At 37.1% G+C, this 16,403-nt stretch overlaps 1 protein-coding gene across 6 annotated transcripts in view; it reads left to right on the top strand.

Annotated features, from left to right (window-relative positions):
* The first annotated feature begins 10,582 nt into the window (after positions 1–10,582).
* Positions 10,583–16,403, top strand: part of PKNOX2 (PBX/knotted 1 homeobox 2) — a 305,145-nt gene continuing 299,324 nt past the window's right edge. For all 6 annotated transcript variants that reach the window (XM_072156593.1, XM_072156592.1, XM_072156589.1 and 3 more), the window contains exon 1: positions 10,583–10,661. The gene's annotated coding sequence lies outside the window, so the exon portion shown is untranslated. The remainder of the gene's footprint in view (positions 10,662–16,403) is intronic.

The raw sequence follows: 16,403 nt of genomic DNA, 5'->3' as shown, positions 1-16,403 counted from the left end.
GTCACATGTGGGAGAGAAGATGTTAACTGCAGATCAAAGAAGCGTCCTCGCAGTTATGCTTTTTCAAGTAAATTGTCTCTAGTGCAAACATCATTTATCTGCCAGCTGCACCACAGGGTACAGGCTCAATGACCTGAGGTGTATCAATGGGTGGTTAATGGACCATTATCCAGCTCAGCTTAATTGGAGTTTTAATACGACTATACTTACATATAGCAAAATTATGGATTTACTTTTCTTTTATATTATAAGAGATGGTAGAAAATGAAGTCCAGTTCATGGGTTAGAATATTTCCTTTAAAAGTTGATGTTGTTTGCGAAATTAATTTTGATCTGGAAACTTCACTTGACCTTATTGGTGGCCTTTAGGCAGGAGCGTAAATAGATATCATGGCCCCTGGCCTAAAAGAAATATATGCTGCTCCCCCCTTAATAAATTAATTTAGATGCCACCCTCCTGCTATAGAGTGTCTACTAGAAAGTGGTTCATAATAAAATAATAAAGGTGGTGTCATATGATATCATCTGTAGCCATCTGTAGCAGGTCTGTACATTTGGTGGGTCTATACTTATAAATGATTATCCACAGATCCCATTGTAGTCACATGGTCTTCCATTGAATGTATGGCTCTATCTATAGGAAATGTTCATAGATGACTATTTACCAAATTTAGACATCTTTACAGAAGGCATGGGGGAAGGTGAATACAATGTTGGAATATTCCAAGATGAGTTTTCTCAATTCCAAGATTTCCCCCTTTTTAGAACCCCTTAAAATGTTTCCACTCCAAAGGAGCCACTATTAACAACCCTTTCTCGATGAATCCTAGACTCGAACATATTCTAAAATAAAAGGTTTTATTTGTCCAGAAATTTTGATCAACCTTATATAAATTTGACATCATTACTGAATTGGCAGCTAGTCTTGATTTTGGGGAACCTGTAACCAGATTCCAAGAAAACCTCAATGTTACTCACTGATCTGTACCCTAACCTAGAAAAACACTGCTACATAAAACTGTTCTAGTTACCCATGGAAACCAATCAGAGCACAGCTTTAATTTTATAAACATCTGTTGAAAGCTGAGCTCTGATTGGTTCCAATGGTCAACTAGAACAGTTATGCTCTAAGGGTCTTATAATAAATTTCCCCTAAATTTGTCTTTTAAAGACCTCGCCCAAACTACAACCATCATATCACCATCATACCATCAAAGAATGGGGGAAAATTCAGATTATATATGTAGCTTCTCTCTATGGTCTCCTTGTACAGAAAGAATCATGCGGCCAGTAGGAAGACCTCAGAAGATAATCCAGCTCTGTTCATACCATCTCTCTCTTTCTGCAGTCCTAAACAGAACTGTGTGATGTCTCCCTTTAAAATAGTGATGAGAGCAGCATTTCTTTACTTTCCTGGGACTGCAGGAAGATTCTTTGAGTGCTTTCCGGTGAACTCCGGTGTGCTGGGGCGATGGCCTAGGTGTCCTCAGACAGGGCTCTGAGTGCCTCTTTTGGCACCTGTACCAAATGTTTTCCACCAGTGTCCTAGAGCATACCAAGTTGGCTTGTACCAACTTTTATTGTGGATAGGCGAAAACAATCTTATTGATTGGAATATGAACACTTGGAATCCACCATTCAGAAGAACGAGGGTCCCATTCTCACTAATTGATGGATTCTGCAGATTGTTAATGGAAGTAGTTTAGTATAATATTCTGCCACTGAAAATCACTTTCATTTATGTTGAGGAGGTTGTTGAGGAGGTTGTTTTCTACAAAACCTATTCTGATAGATGGGGCAGTCACAGACATTTTTGCAATCTGTCCCATTATGAATCTGGCTCATGAACTGCATAGCGTTATCTTGAATGCTGCATAGCTCAGGACATTTACAAAACTATATCATGTATCTTAAGGGAATATCTTGTTATTTTCTGTATACATCATGTCTGATATGTGTATTATGTATCATTTACATTATAATATGAGCAAGTGTAGAATAGACTACAGTGGCAATATATGTAACTTTTCACAGTACCAAGGAAATATCCCATAAATAAACATCTGACATGGAGATATATATGGAAAGGCTCTCAGGCAATGCCTTTCATAAGCTTCCTGTTAAAAGATGTGCAATGATTGGCTGGTTGGGGGACGTCACTCATCCCTGTGACATGAAGAACAGCGGGCGGCAGTGCAATCATCATCCAGAGACATAATGTATTATTAAAAGAGCACATTCCCTAAGGCTTCATTTCCATAACCAGTGATGCAATTAATTACAAAAGCAAATAATACATTATGTTGTATACATCGAATATATTATTGTTTAACCTTGCAAACATACAATAGTCTGCTGTACACTGTTGTAATGTTATTGATGCTGGTATCTATGAGAAAGGAAATTTTTAGAAATGAGGACTTATTGTTTATATTGGTGAAGCAGTACATTTAGATGCAGTTTAGTAGTAGAATCAAAATTGAAACTCCTCGTTGGGTCAGAAATAAATAAATTGGATAAACACATGCTCAGACAAAACTGAAGTGATTTTTTGAACAAAACTAGTGTATGAATGGCCTATCCCTAGGATAGTTAATTATTTTGGGATCAAATTCCTAGCGTCTGTGAACCATGTAATGGTGCCCACCACACATGGATTAAGCCAGAAGCAAACAGCTTTATCCATTGTGTAGTTGCCGTGCTGGCTGTGGTAAGTTTGAAGGCCACTACACTATGTCTGTCCAGTGTGTATTGGCACCTCTGACAGTGCTCCTATTTGCTTATTGGTGGTAGAAGTGCAATTACTCTTGTCAGGCCTCGGCGGTCTCGGCCTGGTGTTTCCCCCCTCTCCCACTCGAGGTATTTCAGTGGGAGTTGGGGGCAGAATCTGCCTCTTTGATCCCTTCCTCAACCCTAATCTGAGCTTCCCACCCTCCCTTACAGTTTTTATTTCTCTGAAATGAATAGAATGCTGCGGAACTTACCATTTCAACTATAAGGAGCGTTGTAAAGTTATATATTATATATATTACGTTACGTGAGTCTCCAAAGTACTAACTGTGCTCTTATTATCTGTATATGCTGTGAATCTCCGCTTTATTTGTATTACATGTAGCTTTGCACTGCTTTCTCCTGCCTCCTGCATATAAGAGCTGACAGGAAGAAACCTATTAACCCCTTAGTAACACGGCCTGAAAAGGCTCTAGTGACCAGGCATTTTTAGCAAATTTTAGTAAGGTGTTTTTTTTCAGGACACATAGAGCTAATTAAAACGTAATAAAAGTTTAAACATTTTTTTCGGGGGTTAAAATGCTTTTTTTGCAATTAATAGTATACATTTTTCAAATTTTCAAATTAACTCAAAATGAACATTATTAATGAATTCCCTATTTTGTTTCAGTTGTTTTGATATATAATATGTATAGTATCGCGCACACAGGGCGACAATGGCGAGGCTTTTTGTAGTGTAGCGTGGGATTTTTTTATTATATGAGGAAATGCAAATGTATTTTTATGAATATTTGTTAATATTTTTTGTGTATGTGTGCTTTTACTTTATAAGTTCTTTTTTTTTTTTAATTTTACTGAATTTTTTTTCTTTTACAAATTTTCTCCTGTAATTGGGGCATCTATAAGAGCCCCAGTTACAGAGAAAAATGAACACCTGTGATCAGAGCTGGACTGGGTCTAATTAGACTGTGACCCGCAAGTCTATAGAGCCTAGCTTCACCTAAAAAAACAAATGGACTGCAAACCAGGGGAATGACTACAGCAGCAGCACCCAGAGCAGACACAATAAAGAATGGAGGATGTGCACCACTGTATACAGCATAATATGTATATAACAGTGCACATCTTCCACAGTACACAGCATGAATCAGCAGCTCAGATAAGAAATGTTGGGGGAGTAGGAGGGGCCAGTAGAACAACAGGACTAAGAGGACTGCAACAAGAGATCTCTCATCTCTAATTCCTTCTGTGTACTTCCCCCATGTGGTCAGCAGCTACTGGGACAGATCTGTGTATAAATGTATATATCATTGCATAAATGTGTGCATGAAAATAAGACTGTATAAATGTGTGTATGAAAATAAGACTGTATAAATGTGTGTATGAAAATAATTGTGAACACACAATATTTACATAGGGTCTGCTCACCTGGATCCCCGGCTGAATTAGTCACCACTTGTTGCTCACTATGGAGAACCTGGGCTTCAGGCATATACCAAGGATAAGAGGAAAAACTTCAGCATCAACAAGGGATGTCTAAAAATACCCACCTTTAATCTTCCTTTAAAAATACATACAAAAGAAAGGCAAAAAAGAACATGGCTAGAGACAGTCTTTCTCACTTCTTCCTTCTCCCAAACTTTTTCGCCATTCTTTTGTATGATTTTTAAACTAAAAATAGAGCTGGAAGATAGGTATTTTTTTTACAACCGTCCCAAGATCCTGAATGTTATCATTGTTTTTTCAGCAAAAGCCCTCAGCTCAGGGATTAAACAATATATGTTTTTGCATCAGGGTAGCTCAGCATTTTCAAGGTATGTTTTTTTCTGATCTCAAGGATCCATGCAAACTCTGTGAAAAACGATTCTCACAAGGACATGCTCTACTCTTTTACGGATTAGTCGTATGGTGCATTAACAATAATGTCTATGGGCACTAATCCATTAAAAGTGTTGCATTTAGTCCAGTTGTTTGCACACACCCGGCTTTCACTGTGATTTGTATCTGCTCTTAATCTACAATTAAAATCCATCATAATAATCTAGAGGCACTTACTCATAGATCCTGTGACTGTGGTAATATTCTTATATTTGTTATCCATGGCCTCCTTCCTTCTAATATCAACTTTCAAAATTATGCAAAGGAGTCTGTTCCTCTTTGAACTGTTTCATGTTCTCACCCAGCACTTTTCTAGTCACTGTACCAGTGCTGAGGGTGCAGAGGGGTGAACAACCAAGTAACAGCCTATAAAGCCACATCACAGAGTGGCTGGGGTAGCCCCTCAGGCTCAGGGTAGCCCCGGAGGGGGGTTTATTAGGATCATTATAGGAAAATTTATTGTCTCAAAAAGTACCCTTTTGTGTTTTTTGATGTTTCATCTTCAAACATGCATAACACGCCTCTTTTCAGATAAACTAATAGGACAAAATAAGTTAAATCTTAACATCTTCAGGAAGAATAACACAGGATTTCCTGGCAAATCTAATTATATTTGCATGGCCTTGGCTGATGCCTCTCTCTTCTCTAATATTAGACATGATTTGGACAATGATGAGATATATTTATGTCATCAATCACAACTTAGTTGGTGGACATTTAGCAGAACTGTCATACAAACTTCCAGGAATTGCAATAGTTTCCCCCTCATGCCACCTCCATGCTAAGTGGGCATGGAAGGGATGAAAAAGGGGCTGCCAGGAGGTGGAATGGCAGTCCTGAAAGGGCGTATGCTATAGTGCAGGCTTTAGCATAGGTATATCTGGAGGCCAGAGCCTCATGATATGTCAGGCGGGTTTCATTATACACTGGCACCATATGCATCAGTGAACAATTAATTACCCCCATTGTCTCTTACTTATTCTTAAATTTTATCGATATGGCTGTAAAAAAAAAAACTTTTGTGTGTAGCATTGGTTCTGCTTATTGTAAACCATGTGGAAATGTCCACAGTTGATTACCACTAATTTCCAGGCTTGTTTTATATCAGTAATAAGTATTATAAACCATACTTATTACTGATATAAAACAAGCCTGGTAATCATCTGCGGACATTCCCACTATGTGTTCAGTGCTTCTGCCTTCCCCTTTCCTCACTTCATAGCACTAAATGGTCGCCATGCAGTGAACGCCAGGGGTAGTTATAGAGGTAGAGGTAGCAAACCTGGCGGTCATGTGAATGCTGGGTGGGAAGGATTTGACCAGAGATCCTGGGTCTTACCATTACAGCTATGATAAATACATCTGCTCCCACAGGGTATCATTTTCCCAGTTATAGTGCTAAAAAATAATATGAAAATTCTGACCTCGAAGCAGACATAAAAAGTAAAAAAAAAATAATATATATAAATATACAAAAACAAAAAGTAGTAGCGGCACTCAGCTTTAGGTAATAAAGGTCGGGTGCACGTCCCAGGACATGGACAAACGGTCCCTCCAAGATACACAGTTAAGAAAAATGGCAGCACTCCGTAAGTATGTGAAAAAAAGTTACTCTTTTATTCCAACATGTGCCAAACAGCTACATATACATTTTTCCCATTAAATTTGTATAATTCCCTCACCCACGCTATGAAATATATGGTCAACCTGCTACCATAAACTATACAAATTATGTATCAAGACCCATCAGAGATCCATCACACAATAGGGAAACAATTTAGAATGGTCATTTTGACCATTATCAAATAGACCTATGTGTCACAAAAATTGTCAGAGCTGAGGGCTTGTTGTCTAGTCTAGCTGTTGTCTAGTTTGAAACCCTGTAAGCCATTCCAGTAAAAGCATTTCTCTATATTGTGACACTTCTGTAAATAGTTCTGTGTAAGATGTAATTCAATACAATTTTGAGAACTGTACAACCTTTTTATCACTTTTTATTACTTTTTTTACTTTTTTGATGGAGAAAAAATAGCAATTTAGACGTTAAGTAGTTCTTATTTTTTTAATAGATCTGGCATTTTGGGACATGTAGATATTTAAAAACTTCACTTTAGTCCTTATTCACACATCTGTATTTTACCCCTGTCAGATATAAATGACCCTTCACTTTCTATGTGTTTTATCTAGACATCTTTTTCAACAGATCCATGATCCATTAAAACATTTTTAGAGCTTGCCCTATTTTTAAAAATGTCTAGATTTCAGACAACAGTAGAAGTAAATATATTGAAAAAAGTCCAATACAGCTCACCCCTGCAGAGTGGGTCTGATTACATTTTAGGTCCGTGCCATGGAACAAGTTGTCCGGCTACCAACGGAACAAACACAGGAGAAAAACTGAAAGAGTTCTGGAACTGGACTTAAAAAAATCTTCAATATTTTATTAGGTTACATTACAAGTGTGGCTACATACATGCAGACAAGCGGACATGTTTCAGGAAAAAAAACACCCTTAGTCGTAGCAGTAGAAGTCTTTGGGTCCACTTTACTGATTTACAGTCAGTTTTCTTTCACTGATAATGCAGGGAAGCCAAGTATTATGCCTTCGCTTATACACGTGACTGTGGTTTCCAGAGACTCGTGTGCAAGTCAGTCTTTTTTGCTGTCATCAATGAGTGACACACAAGCCATAAAGAAAGGACAGCAGATCCATTGTTTGTGGCCCTAGAACAGCACACATTTTGTGCACATAGCCTAACTCTGGACTAAACTACAGCAACCAGAATCTACAGTATATTCTGAATTTTTTTTCCACCAAGCTCTAATTCTCTGTCAGTTTTGTTTTACAGAAAATCCCTTTTTAACCGCTGGCCTTTCAGACACAATTTTCTGTAATAAAATCCTTATTAGCTTACACACAAGTACAAAACCCAGGGAATGGCATATTTGGGAAACACAGCTGTGCTTTATGTTAGAATACTTATTTGACTAATATCTCGCCTTGGATCCAGCTCTTAGGATACAACTCCCAGAGACCAAATCCAGATCAACAGAAGGGATTTCCATGATTTCCCTTAAATGTGTAAGCTACAACAAATCTGAATGAGACTATTAAAGCAATGATATGTCTTGTAAAATGTCACTTGTCAGTAAATATATGTGCTGGAGGTTATGAGAATGGCCTCCTAATCTCTTTCCATAAACTGAATGATTGCAAACTGAGAGGCTACGGTCACAGACTGGAAATCGCATTTTGGATATTTTTAGAGAAAATGTATATGCTACTCTGATGAGTACAGGAGTATGCCAGACTTATTTCCTTGGGCGGGTTAATACCTCTCTTCTCATCCTAGTACACAGTCTAAGCAAAGATTTCCATACAGTTCCCACTAGACAGTATAGGGAGACCTCCAAACCACAGGTAATTCTTGATCTTAGATCTGTCCACCCACCAAAATGGGTCTAAAAAAGATTCTTAATATATCTGCAAATATTGTTCCATGGTGGTGTATACTGTATTACTCTAAAGCATCAAACTCAGTAACGTTTCAGTTACTTCTACAACTTATTCTTCTCTCAACTTCCTTCCAGCAATCCATGTATGAGGAAGGTCATTTGGCCGAAACATTACTAAACACAATTTGTACTTCATGCCTTGGGTTGTCACATCTTTATCTAATGTACATAAGGAGGGGTATGCTATATGAGAATCCAAATACGAGTAACACTTACAAAATATACCAGTTCCAACTTACATACAAATTCAACTTAAAGTTGTTCTCCGGCATGGATCAGAGAGACAGCAGTGTGGGACACCAGGAGGAACTGCGGAGGTAAGTACAGGTTTATTTTTTTAAGCAGCCCCCTCTCGGCCTCATAGAAGTTTTTGAAAAGTCTCGGACAACCCCTGTAAGAATAGACCTACAATACCAATCATGTATGTAACCCAGAAACTGCCTGTACTTCTGATACATATCATATATCCCTACCTAGTGAAATTATAATATTATGCTAGTGGCATCAGGCAACCATCATTTTAGTATACAGTATTTACTTTTCTGCAGCAGATTTTACATTATGCATCGCATTACTGTAATTAACTACTAAGAAATGTCCCACACATTTTATGTGTTACAAAGTAGAAATTAACATTAAACATAGATTAATACACTATAGGAACATTCTTAGCCATATTTCTCTAGCCCCAAATGTATGTCTTATTCTCAGAAAACTTGTATGACGATGTAATTGGTTTCTAAGGCAGAAAATGACAACAGTAGTTGCGTCTGTGATTTTTACTTCGCCAATATTATCAAACATTTAAAATTCGTACTTTCATGGCATTGTGAGACAACATAATAAGTAGTATTTGGCTACATAGAAATATGAATACTCCGTCTGCTCTAGACTATAATATGGGCCTTGTAGAAGTCTTTGTGTCTGTTGCCACACCAATCCCTTTCGGATCAACAGAAATTCTTTTTTAACATTCTAATAATTTTTCAAAAAATATTTACATGGTTGGACAACCTCTTTTATAGATGTGATGACATTTTCTTTATATAGTAATTACAGTACTGCACACTAAATACCTCTATATTCCTCTAATAGCAAGCTTCCAAGTCACGAGCCAAGAGTGGGCACCTGAACTTTTTTGGTTGTGACGAATATCTAAGATTATATTTCCGTTTTTGTGAACCTTGAGTCTACAATGTCAAAGGATCAACCAGGAATTTTAATTTTAGTTCTGTATATGAATGGAAGTTGGAGGATTGGATTGTGCAGTTTTCATGTAGACATTCTGTGATTTTAGGTCCAGTGGCAAGAAGTTATTTTACTTTCAGATAAGAGTGATGTTAGTGATAAGATTGAATTCGGTTTAGAAGAACTGGTTCTGGGGTGATATCATTTTCCCTTTAAGTGAGGACTAAAATGTTTTACAGGTTATTATAAAGAATTGAAATTCAAATATCAAAGAACCTATGATATAACGCATTTATTGTCCGAAATGCGTTACCAGATTTTCCCCTTCCCCTTTTCTTTTTGTGATGTCACTTTTAACATGATACTAATAAAAATTGGATGAACTCTCTAACTTTTAACAGTTGCCAGTGCGGATATATACATTTTTTTTTATTTTTTAACCCTTTCTTGTTATCAAAGAACCTATCAATGTCCTTACTGTAGCCACAGAAACAAAGTTTTGGTCAAATTTGTTAGGAAACTTAAATATTTTGTGTCAACTTTGTATTTAATGTCTTAAAAATATTGCAACTGAATGTTTCTTCATTACTATTTGTTTACTGTTCATGTCTGTGAATTTAATGTCCAATACTGTCTCCTATTTTGCTATGAATGATACAACTATTAGACATTTTTGAGGTGCAGTCTTCCACCTCTGTCTTTTGTAGAAGTAGTTTGAGGATAACATCCTCTTGCCTCCTTGAAATCACTGGAAGACTAGGTTTGATTACTTCCTGAATATCCAAATTAATTTCACAGATTTCAAACTCCTTCGACCAGTGAGATTCTAAGCAGTAAACCTTACAGTTTTTTTTTTTTTTTTACTTACACTTTAGTTACTATAGAGTAGAAATGAGAAGTTGGGTCATACACTTGAGTCTGAAAGAAAATTCTGCCTATATTTTTACAGGACGTTATTTACATTCAATACTATTTATAAAGTTTTAATGGAACTAAAGAAATCCAATAAATTTGTTTTATTTAAAATAATAATAATTTTTTGTAAGGTTCGCAATGCAAAGCTGAAATCGGAGTTGTGACATTTTCTTAATGAACTGACAATTGCTGTTATATCGAGTCATTTTTCCAGCTGTCACAACAAGTTGTGGAATGCGGGTGAGTGATGAGATCTTTGGGTGTCCACTAGATGGCGCAAATAATCTAGCAATAAACAGACAGCATGTAAAGCCAAAAGCAAAAGAAGTAGGGGGCGTGTGCTCGGACCCCCCTCCAGTGACGTCACAGCCTTTGCTGGGAAGTATAGGCTGTGCTGTCACGCCAGTGTCAGTCTGATGAAGATTGGCACTCAGGTAAGCTGTCATTCATTCTCAATGTCAGGAGCTGCTTTCCAGGCTGCGGGCTGCTGCCGTCGCTGTTGTTGCTTGCAGCCTCTGTGTGTGTGTGTGCGCTCTCATTGCAGCGTGCGCCTCTCCCTCTCTCTCTTTTTTTTTTTTTTTTTACAGTCCCATAGCCGGAGCTCTTCATACAGACAGGGCACAGGAGGAGGAGGCGGCAACACAGGGCAACCTTAACTGCTAATACAATCACTCCTCGACGCCCGGATCTATGCGAGCGCGGATTTCACACCCGAGCCGACACATTGATTTCTATAGACACATGCACACATATTTACATATATTTACATGTACATTTTAACATGCTTTTATTTCTACACTGATACATCATACATATTTTTTTGCTATAAGTGAGAGCCTACAGTACACATATATTTATATGTACACACAGATATTTATATGCACATATATACACAAGTTCATTCATTTTAATAGACATTTTTAGCCCATATAAGGAATATTTTGTAAGTTGAAGCAAGAAGATTTTTATTTTGAAATATTTTTTATTCATTAACTATTTTTTTTTAAAAAATTTCTTGGTGAGAGAATTTTTTTTCAGAATCTTCTGCTCATTTTTTGGGACTTGGTGTATTTGCAATGAAGGGCTAAACAGGAGAGGCTGCACCGATATTGTGATGTGTGATGTGTATTGTACGATGGGGGCTTATTGCTGACACTTAGTATTTCTTCAGAGGGATCTTGAAGTTACAAGAGCAGATGATCAATGGTGAATGTGGTGCTTTACATTAATGTGTGATGTAGGTAGTGAATGTTTGTTAATGTTTTTTAGATTTAACCCTGCACATCCTCGCTCACTATTGGGCATGTGTATTATATGAAAAAAAGCCTATTTTGGATCCTGGTAAGCCTGGGATGCGTTGTGCAAGCTCTTGAATTATTCAGAGTGTGATGTTTGCATCCCTTGATTTGCATAGAGCTTGTGTAGAGTCAATTATTTGGTAATAGATATTTCCCCATATAACTGGAGGACTTTCTATTTCTAGTCTGGACTTTTGATGTGATATATTTGCCTCTCTATCCTCGCTTCACTCGGACATTACTCCAGTGTTTTGAGTGAAGGCTTTAACTCATTGTTTTGAGAATCCGGATCATCTATGGAGGCATTTGGGATTGTGTCATGTTGTTTTAATTAAGTCTGGCTAATCCCATACTGAGCAGTTTCAACTTCCCTACTTAAATGTGTTTTTAGATGCTATTTTTTTAAAGTTCAATTACAATTAAATGTGTTGAATTTTTGCAAATGTACCATGAAGATAATATTTAGAGCGTAACCTGTACTACCCTTTGTGATGCGCTATTATTTATATAGTTATAGGCCAGAAATTGATGAGGTTGAGATTAAATTTAATAGAGTGCTGTCACATCCCCTGATGTTCACTGTTTAATTGACTTCAATATTGATTCTGTATGTGTCGCACTTAATTTCCCATATAAAATTGATTGTAATAATAGGCGAGAGATCATTGTCAGGTTCATCACATGGCCTTGTTGTGTTCATTTAATGGAAAAACAAATAAAATTGCCAGTTTTCAATTTGTTAACCAACTTTCCATTCTGATATAAAAATAACCAACAATAATAATTATATTACTAAGAGAGGATCACAGCGACCAAGAACAGAGCAGTAAAGTGAAGGCCTCTGACTCCTAGTTTGTTACTGTGAACAGGTCTGTGAACCATAATTTATTATCCCTATCAAAGTTTCTTACTAGAACCCACTGAGCGGCAATAACAGCCATTTTTTGTTATATAGAGATTTTTATCTGTGATAATACAAAGTAAACAGCATTCATTTGCATTCTACAGATGGGTAGTGTGGTAATCATTTTTGACGAGAATTTTAATTGGAGCAATTAGGAAGGAAGGAAACAGTGTTGTTTAGCTGTGGACTCGGTTTCATCTGCTGGTGGTGGGGTAGGGGTCTGGAGATCCGGATGGTTCTGTTCTGGTACAATATATTGTGATACCTTCTTTGCTCTTTGAGCCGATGTGTGAGTAATGGGGAAATAAAAAACTTTCCAAAACTTTCCTCGTTCATCAGTTTACACTTGTGCTATGAACACTTTTTCTGCTGACTACATGGGTGGCATTTTGTAGGATTACCCTACCACTGATACGTCAATGAGGCTAATGAGTTGGAATAATACATTTTACAAAGCTGCTTTACATATCATTGAGTGTGGCTGTAGTATTGAGCTTCATGCCCTCGCACATAAAGTAAATGACAAAGTGTATGAAAGCAGCAGGATTTAACTTACGAGTGTGAAATAATGTGGGAATTGGGACTAGAATTCTAAATCGCTGAGTGTATGATGAGAATCTTAGGATAGTAGGGCAAGGGTCTGTTATTACAATTGATTTTAGACAACTGGTATGGGTAATGAAGTCTGCAAAAAGTTATCCTTTTGTTTTCAACTGTAGAGTATTTTGTCCTTATCTATCCTGGGTCTACAGATTCTTATGGAGCATTATAGAAGTTGTAATATATGAGAGGCCCTAAAACTGAAACTTGCAGTTTTCCCAAAAAACATAGGCTCAAAACTATAAGGACATGCTGGGACTTATAGTTTTTCAACAGCCAGAAAACCTTAAGAAAATGTTCTAAAGTGCTACAGGTCTTAGTTTGTGTTTGTTTTATGTTTTCTTTTTTGTCCAAATATGACAGCGCCTTTTAGGTGGGTGTTAAACACAAGTACATATATTTAAAATGTCCCTCTATTGCATGAAATATTATACTTCAAAGCTTTATGATTCCAATAATTTGTATTGGAACCATGTGTCTCTATCATGTAGTAAAGAGCTGCATCAAGGTGTTAAAGAATTGACTTTTACGGTATTAAGAAAGTTAAAAACAATGTTATCTATATATGTAGCAGTTGGTTGGCAGTTGTAGTGCTATTACATACAGTATACATGGATAGAAATATTGTTTCATTATTATTGAACATATTTGTAAGAGATACAGAGTTTAGAGGTAATATTGTAACTATCTGGACATGTTAAAAAGTTGTTTATATATTATTTTATTCACTACAATGCTACTTTTTGAAGTACAGATGCTAAAGAACAGGTATCCAAGTGTAGGTGCACAAGCTGTATACTGAGCTATAACAGTTCTGATTATTAATATTAGAAGCCCCATAGATGGGCGGCAAAGGAAAATGCATCGTCTGGACTTCCAAGTCCCTGGCTACATCCCACTAAGTGCAAAGATCATTACATCATTAAAAAAGTAACTTCAAAGTTCAGAAATTCTGTTATTCAAGAGAAGTAAAAAGAATGTAATTCTTGTATATGTACCAGTAATATGGTTGCTATGGCTGTATGAAAATGAGCCTAGTATTTGTGTTTTCCATCAAAATTAATTGAAATTATGAATAAAAATGTAGGTTGCTGTATGTGGGCGGCAGCAAAATTATTCTCATTCCTGTAAGGGATTGAAAAGATCACCGGTGTAGTAGAACACAAAGGGTTACAGGCCATTATTCTTTCCTCTGGGCCTGCTATTTCTTTGTGTATAATCCTTGCTCTATTTCCAGGACTCGGATAGTCTAACGTCTTAGAAACGAGAGGAATGAGAGCAGTGATCTAGTCTCCCGGGTGCAGTTCTTGCTGTACAGAGGCACAATATGACCGGTTGTAGCTGACTATTCACCCGCCGTTGGCAATCAAAACGAAACCAGCACAAATCATTAAACCAAAGCAGAAGCTTATTACACAGATTTACCCGTCACCCCTTCTAGCCTGTATAGTTATGTCCTCAATTATTGCAATATTTACAGTATTTTGCACACAAAAGACACAGATCGGGTATTAGATTCCAGCTACAAGGAAATGATAAAATACATTTTTAAATAGACTAAAGATTTCTATTAGTAAATCTAAAGATAAAGCAAAAAATAACTGAATATATATAACTGCAACACCAAATACAGATGTGGACAGGGTGTTTAGGAAAAGTTTCTGATCTGAGGTTAAAGTACACGTCAATTCAAAATCTGACAAAATAAGACAGATGCGTTCCACCACCCCCACCCAAATAATTTAGATAGTGGTCCAAGAATCTGTGATTGCTCCAAAGGGATAATGAGGAAGGAAATCCACTATTAATTACCTGCGTCCTACCTACTTCAGTTCACATCTCGGCTTCCTGTGATCCCTGTGAGAATTTGCATATAGGGTTTCAGGCCCCTTTTTTTGCACCTGGCATAAATAATGCAATATGCCCCCCTGTGACAAGCCCCCTTAACAATCACGGTTGACTAACCATAACCATGTTCACGGTCTGTCACCATAAAGGAAAGAGGTATACATAAAGCTGTGAATTTGGCCCTATAGGCAGTAAACTCAAATTAAAGTTTAAATTTGTCGAAATGGAAGTTTTTTGTATTATTCAACCAAACTAAATATTGAGTTTCTTTTATTTTAAAGTGAGACTTAGATGTTGAGTAACCTGAGTGTCTTAGAATACATATTTTATTCTAGCTCTGGAAATCTGGCTATATTGAAGGAAGGATTGTCTGTTTCTTGATGTACCCCATCTACTACTGTTCTGATAAGGATTTAATGTAATGTACATTGACTGAATGATGTAGCTTTTATCTCATCAGTCTCCAGATAGATGTTCCAATAGAATTATGGGACATCCTGATGATGAATGGTTTTATTGATGGTTCCTGCTGTGGTGTTGTGATGGTTGTGATGATTCCTGCTGACACACAGGTGTCTTCAAGTATAAAAGATATCTTCAGATCCATAGCACTAGATCCTGGATTCTGCTATGCTACCACACTGTGCATTTAACAGAAATCTAATACTTAAAATGAGTCATAATTCTGCTAAAATATATATCTAATTGTGAAATGATGGGGCAAAAGGATTGGATTATTATGAGCTACAAGAATTGTCCTTCTGATGGATTGGGTCAAGTATCAAAGAATGTAAATCATTTTACCAATAAAGATATGGCAATGTAACTTGTGTGCTGCACATTATTATATATGAGATATGCATTGGAACCCATGGAAAGGCCATGTCTAAACCTCTTTTTGTCTCTCCGTCTGTGGTATGTATTGGAAGATATGGTATATGTTGTTGAGTGTGTATTTCGATACTTGGAATCGAACAAAAGAGAGTATACAGTTCGGTTTATATACATGAGTGCATCCAAGATGTTAAACTACCAGTGACTAGGTTTATTATGTGGAAGGAAACAGTGGCAAATATTCTTTACATCTGAAGCAATAAGAAGAAAAATCTAAGGCCAAGTCCTGCCCACCAAAGTGCCCTATGGCCACATGGTTTTATGGGTAAGGCTGGACACCTGCAAATTATTAGTAAGACAATATAACAATCACACACTGAACTGAACTTCCTGGGTGTTTAGGGACACCACAGAAAATGTCAGAAAAGCCCTGAGACTGGACCCCGCTCCAAATATTGATTTGCTTAGAAGCGGTTCACCGAGCAGTGGGATTGGTAGTAATGTAACAGCAAACAAGTTTTTTAATGGGAAAACAAGGTCATTAGTAAGAGCTGGGTGTCTGGGATCTACAAATCATGAGAATGGGACCCCCAGTGATCCTGAGAAAGGGGTACCTTTCTAACTTATGAGCAGAGCTGAAGGACAAGCATGCTTTCTGCTGCTCGATTGCATTCTATGGTCAGATATTGCAG

The sequence above is a fragment of the Engystomops pustulosus genome, chromosome 6 (assembly GCF_040894005.1).
Source record: "Engystomops pustulosus chromosome 6, aEngPut4.maternal, whole genome shotgun sequence".
Lineage (NCBI taxonomy): Eukaryota > Metazoa > Chordata > Amphibia > Anura > Leptodactylidae > Engystomops > Engystomops pustulosus.
The sequence above is the reverse complement of the archived record's forward strand: the minus strand, read 5'-3'. Positions and strand labels throughout refer to the sequence as shown.